Genomic DNA, 6,571 nt, shown 5'->3' with positions numbered 1-6,571 from the left:
AGGCGCAGGGAACCCCACCATAACATCTTTAATGGCCTCAGAAAGGCCATCTCTGAACTTTGCAGCCAGAGCGCACTCATTCCACTGAGTAAGCACCGACCACTTCCGAAATTTTTGACAATAAATTTCTGCTTCATCTTGCCCCTGAGAGAGGGCCAACAAAGCTTTTTCAGCCTGAATCTCTTGGTTAGGTTCCTCATAGAGCAAACCCAATGCCAGAAAAAACGCATCCGCATTAAGCAACGCAGGGTCCCCTGGTGCCAATGCAAATGCCCAATCCTGAGGGTCACCCCGCAGGAAAGATATAATTATCTTGACTTGCTGAGCAGGGTCTCCAGAGGAGCGGGATTTCAAAGAAAGAAACAACTTGCAATTGTTCCTAAAATTCAGAAAACGAGATCTATCTCCAGAAAAAAACTCTGGGACAGGAATTCTAGGTTCAGACATAGGAGCATGTACAACAAAATCCTGTATATTTTGAACCTTAGTGGCAAGATTATTCAGGCTGGAAGCCAAACTCTGGACGTCCATAATAAACAGCTGGGATCAGAGCCATTCAAAGATTAAGAGGAGGAGGAAGTAGCCAGGCTGCAATAAGGCTAGGCAGCGAACTCTGAGGGAAAGAGAAAGAAAAAAAAAAAAAAAAACTTCCTCAGACTACTTATCCTCCTACTTCAGCCAATACAATTAACACTTTGTGGGCCGGTTATACTGTCATGATCCCAATGGCAGGGGATCACTAAAGGACAAGCACAGATACAAACATGCTCTAGGGCGATGGAACCTGAGCTGACCGCGACCCTGAACCTAACACACAAATAAAAGTAGCCGGGGAACGTGCCTACGATGATCCTAGACGTCTCGCTCCAGCCAAAGATCTAACTTCCCCTATTAGAAGAAACACAGACCTCTCTTGCCTCCAGAGAAATCCCCCACAGAAATAGCAGCCCCCCACATATAATGACGGTGAAATGAGAGGAAAGCACATACGCAGTATGAAAACAGTTTCAGCAAAATGAGGCCCGCTAAAGCTAGATAGCAGAGGATACAAAAGTGAACTGCGCGGTCAGCGAAAAACCCTTCAAAAAACCATCCTGAAATTACTTGAACTCATGTGCCAACTCATGGTACATGAGGAGCAATTTCAGCCCACTAGAGCAACCAGCAGCAAGAAACACATATCTGCAGGCTGGACTAAAAACCAAATAAAGCAAAACACCAAAACAGGAAAATCCAAACTTAGCTTGACCAGAAGGTTCTAGGAGCAGGGAGCAGAGGTAACAAGACACACTGGATACATTGATAACCGGCGAGGAAATGCCAGCAAAGCCAGGTTAAATAGGAAACTCCCATATCCTGATGGAACAGGTGGAACCCAGAGACCCAGGAAAGACAAGTCACCCAGTACCATCAGTAACCACCAGAGGGAGCCCAAAAACAGAACTCACAACAGATGTCTTCCTGGAGCAGAACAATATTGTATCATACAATTATTAGGTTCTGTAGAAGGACGTAGATCTGTGGATTTATTATGATGGAATATAGGCTGAACTGGATGGACAAATGTCTTTTTTCGGCCTTACTAACTATGTTACTATGTTACTATGTTACTATGTTACTTCATGGGCCTTTGTTTGTAGGTTCATCGCAGTCCAGTTCTTGTACTCTGCGGTGCTGGTTCCCAATGTTGATGGGCCTTTGTCCTCCATTCCTTCTGCTCCTCTAAGTCTATCTAATATGTACATATGACTAGCCACCTGCTGTGAGAAAGAATGGCTATTCTTCACTAGTGGTGTTGACAAACCTTAATTACATTATAGCTTAGGGCTGCAAGTATTGGGGGAAGGAGACATATTGTTACAGGGGAACTCCCAGCACAAGAAAATACATAAATTACAGCTAATAGAAACCAGAGAACAGTTACATACATCAAATGGCATATTATTCAAATACAGGACTGGGCAAAAGTACATATCATGACAGACATGTCTCTAAATATTAGGAAAAAAACAATAATTCTATCAACTGTTTTTATCTTAACCAGAAAGAAAACACTTAAGCAAATACAAAAGAAGATTAAAACACATGTAAGTTTGTATGTTAGTAAAATCATAAGAGTAAGTTCAAAACAATTTTCAAGCACATATCATACTGGCAGCAGTGGGATGAAAGCACATGCAAATTTTGTCTGTTTTCATAATTATAAGAATAAGATCAAAAGATTTTCAAGAACTCATACTGCTGAGTCATACTCAGCATGATTAAGTAGGCTTCCTTAGAGTAAGTGAAGTACATTTGACAACATTTAAAATTAGTGCATGTTGGAAAAAGGGCATGTCTCTAAACATTAGGAAAAACCAATGATTCTATCAACGGTCTTTATCTTAACTGAAAACCGAAAAATCATACAAATACAAAAGAAGATTAGATCACATGCTAATTTGCATGTTAGCAAAATCATAAGAATAAGTACAAAAACATTTCAAGACCTCATAATACTGGCAGCAGTGGGATTAAAGCATATGCTAATTTTGTATGTTAGCATAGTTATAGAATAAGATAAAAAGGTTTTAAGGAACTCTTACTACTGGCAGCAGTGGGATTTGAACCTACAGGTCTGTTGTAAAATGGTTAAGTCTCTAAACAATAGGAAAAACCAATGATTCTATCAACTGTCTTTTCCTAAACAGAAATCCACACACTCATGCAAATACAAAATCATAAGAATTAGATCAAAAGGTTCTGAAGACCTACTGGCAGCAGTGGGATTTGAACCCACGCCTCTAAAGAGACTGGAGCCTTAATCCAGCGCCTTAGACCGCTCGGCCATGCTACCCTAATATACTACATAAAAAAAGCTTCCTTAGAGTAAGTTTAGTGAATTTTCCTACAGTTTAACTTCTTCAAGGTGGAAAATGGATAGGTCTCTAAGCAAAAAGGAAAAAGCAATGATTCTATCTACTGTCTTTTGCAAAACAGCAAAGCATGGACTCATACAAATACAAAATAATAAAACACATGCTAATTTTTCTATTAGCAAAATCATAAATATAAGCTAAAAATTTTCAAAGTAGAAATACACTGGCAGCAGTGGGAATTGAACCCACGCCTCCAAAGAGACTGGAGCCTAAGTTCAGCGCCTTAGACCACTCAGCCATGCTACCTTTAACAGCATGATTTTTACGATTCCTTATCTTAACTGAAAACCGCAAAATTATACAAATACAAAAGATTAAATCACATGTTAATTTGCATGTTAGCAAAATCATAAGAATAAGCACAAAAACATTTCAAGACCGCATAATACTGGCAGCAGTGGGATTAAAGCATATGCTAATTTTGTATGTTAGCATAATTATAAGAATAAGATAACAAGGTTTAACATAGCATAATGTTCTAGAATAGTCTGTTTAATCGCCGCATACTCACAGTTCCCCCGAGGGTCCATAGCTCTATAGGCTTCAGCAGCTCCACCCTCTAAGAACCCCACAAGATGTCAAACTCGCTCCCTTTCCGGGACTTCCATTAATCAACACTGATGCTCAAAGTCCTGTAAGAAGCCCTCAATGTCGCCTGCAGCCTCATTAAAGGGCTTAAAGTCTTTGTGGGACACTCTGGGGAGTTCCCTCATGGTGGGTGCTGAGGTTACAGTCTGTCTGGAGCTTCTAGCTGCTTCCAAAGCGATCTGTTCCAGCAATGCCATCTCCTGAGCTCTGTGAATGGCCTTCCTCTTATCGTCTATGGTGGCCTCTTCTCCCAGAAATGCCAACTCCTCCTCGTACCACACAACCCACTGACTTTTTTGGGTATTTACCTCCGGCTGCAGTCTTTCCTCCATTTGCTGTGAGGATCCTTCCTCAGTGTCATCTTGCAGGCGAACTCCTTCCAAAGCCTCAATTAGCTGCTCCTTGGAGAGTCCTTTAAAACGGACTCCTACTTCATGGGCCTTTGTTTGTAGGTTCATCGCAGTCCAGCTCTTGTACTCTGCGGTGCTGGTTCCCAATGTTGATGGGCCTTTGTCCTCCATTCCTTCTGCTCTGATCCCACTGCTGCCAACCAGTTTGTGACGGGGTGTACAGCAGAGCAGGAAGGGACAACAGGCCGAGGGATGATCCAATGAGATTTATTAAAGCAGGGAGCATACAACATCAAATATCCATAATATCCTTCAAGTCCACCAGAAGTCCACAATAAGCCCAAGGAAATAAACAGATCTGGAGGTGCTTTCCAGTAATCCCGCACCCGATAAACGAAACAATAGTCCTTCCACGAGTCCAACAGAACAGATTCGGGGGCACCTCCAGATAATCCTTGTGCCAGCTAACAAAGCAATAGTCCACATGAGTCCAAGGGATCCCAAAACAATCTCACGAACGACGAGATATGTCCTCAGCTCAAGTCTCATCCCGTACGCTTCCGCAGTCACAGATGGACGTGGGGTCTTGCCTCAGCTAAGAATCCCCACTCCTTCCCCTTTAAGGATCAACTCACATCTGATCTCAAAAATAAGAATGGATTATCTGAGCTCCTGGGATCCGCCCATGAAGGGGGGTAGGGGTCACACCTTCTATTCAATGGTTGGGTCCACCTGAAGATTCTAGACTGGTCGGCTCCTCTTAGTCTATCTAGTATGTACATATGACTAGCCACCTGCTGTGAGAGAGAATGGCTATTCTTCACTAGTGGTGTTGACAAACCTTAATTACATTATAGCTACGGCTGCAAGTATTGGGGGAAGGAGACATATCGTTACAGGTGAACTCCCAGCACAAGAAAATACATAAATTACAGCTAATAGAAACCAGAGAACAGTTACATACATCAAATGGCATATTATTCAAATACAGGACAGGGCAAAAGTACATATCATGACAGACATGTCTCTAAATATTAGGAAAAAAACAATAATTATATCAACTGTTTTTATCTTAACCAGAAAGAAAACACTTAAGCAAATACAAAAGAAGATTAAAACACATGTAAGTTTGTATGTTAGTAAAATCATAAGAGTAAGTTCAAAACAATTTTCAAGCACATATCATACTGGCAGCAGTGGGATGAAAGCACATGCAAATTTTGTCTGTTTTCATAATTATAAGAATAAGATCAAAAGATTTTCAAGAACTCATACTGCTGAGTCATACTCAGCATGATTAAGTAGGCTTCCTTAGAGTAAGTGAAGTAACATAGTAACATAGTAACATAGTTAGTAAGGCCGAAAAAAGACATTTGTCCATCCAGTTCAGCCTATATTCCATCATAATAAATACCCAGATCTACGTCCTTCTACAGAACCTAATAATTGTATGATACAATATTGTTCTGCTCCAGGAAGACATCCAGGCCTCTCTTGAACCCCTCGACTGAGTTCGCCATCACCACCTCCTCAGGCAAGCAATTCCAGATTCTCACTGCCCTAACAGTAAAGAATCCTCTTCTATGTTGGTGGAAAAACCTTCTCTCCTCCAGACGCAAAGAATGCCCCCTTGTGCCCGTCACCTTCCTTGGTATAAACAGATCCTCAGCGAGATATTTGTATTGTCCCCTTATATACTTATACATGGTTATTAGATCGCCCCTCAGTCGTCTTTTTTCTAGACTAAATAATCCTAATTTCGCTAATCTATCTGGGTATTGTAGTTCTCCCATCCCCTTTATTAATTTTGTTGCCCTCCTTTGTACTCTCTCTAGTTCCATTATATCCTTCCTGAGCACCGGTGCCCAAAACTGGACACAGTACTCCATGTGCGGTCTAACTAGGGATTTGTACAGAGGCAGTATAATGCTCTCATCATGTGTATCCAGACCTCTTTTAATGCACCCCATGATCCTGTTTGCCTTGGCAGCTGCTGCCTGGCACTGGCTGCTCCAGGTAAGTTTATCATTAACTAGGATCCCCAAGTCCTTCTCCCTGTCAGATTTACCCAGTGGTTTCCCGTTCAGTGTGTAATGGTGATATTGATTCCCTCTTCCCATGTGTATAACCTTACATTTATCATTTTTAAACCTCATCTGCCACCTTTCAGCCCAAGTTTCCAACTTATCCAAATCCATCTGTAGCAGAATACTATCTTCTCTTGTATTAACTGCTTTACATAGTTTTGTATCATCTGCAAATATCGATATTTTACTGTGTAAACCTTCTAACAGATCATTAATGAATATGTTGAAGAGAACAGGTCCCAATACTGACCCCTGCGGTACCCCACTGGTCACAGCGACCCAGTTAGAGACTATACCATTTATAACCACCCTCTGCTTTCTATCACTAAGCCAGTTACTAACCCATTTACACACATTTTCCCCCAGACCAAGCATTCTCATTTTGTGTACCAACCTCTTGTGCGGCACGGTATCAAACGCTTTGGAAAAATCGAGATATACCACGTCCAATGACTCACCGTGGTCCAGTCTATAGCTTACCTCTTCATAAAAACTGATTAGATTGGTTTGACAGGAGCGATTTCTCATAAACCCATGCTGATATGGAGTTAAACAGTTATTCTCATTGAGATAATCCAGAATAACATCCCTCAGAAACCCTTCAAATATTTTACCAACAATAGAGGTT

The 6,571-nt window shown here is 41.3% G+C and overlaps 2 non-coding genes across 2 annotated transcripts; both read right to left on the bottom strand.

Moving 5' to 3' along the window:
• Positions 1-2,754: 2,754 nt before the first annotated feature.
• TRNAL-AAG (transfer RNA leucine (anticodon AAG)) lies at positions 2,755-2,836 on the bottom strand. The gene has a single exon. It is a non-coding gene; the product is annotated as a tRNA-Leu (tRNA).
• A 246-nt stretch (positions 2,837-3,082) lies between these two features.
• TRNAL-UAG (transfer RNA leucine (anticodon UAG)) lies at positions 3,083-3,164 on the bottom strand. Its single transcript has one exon. It is a non-coding gene; the product is annotated as a tRNA-Leu (tRNA).
• Between the last annotated feature and the right edge of the window lie 3,407 nt (positions 3,165-6,571).

Source organism: Ranitomeya imitator, chromosome 4, assembly GCF_032444005.1.
Source record: "Ranitomeya imitator isolate aRanImi1 chromosome 4, aRanImi1.pri, whole genome shotgun sequence".
Taxonomy (NCBI): domain Eukaryota; kingdom Metazoa; phylum Chordata; class Amphibia; order Anura; family Dendrobatidae; genus Ranitomeya; species Ranitomeya imitator.
Note: the sequence above shows the minus strand (reverse complement) of the source record. Positions and strands in the feature narration are given on the sequence as shown.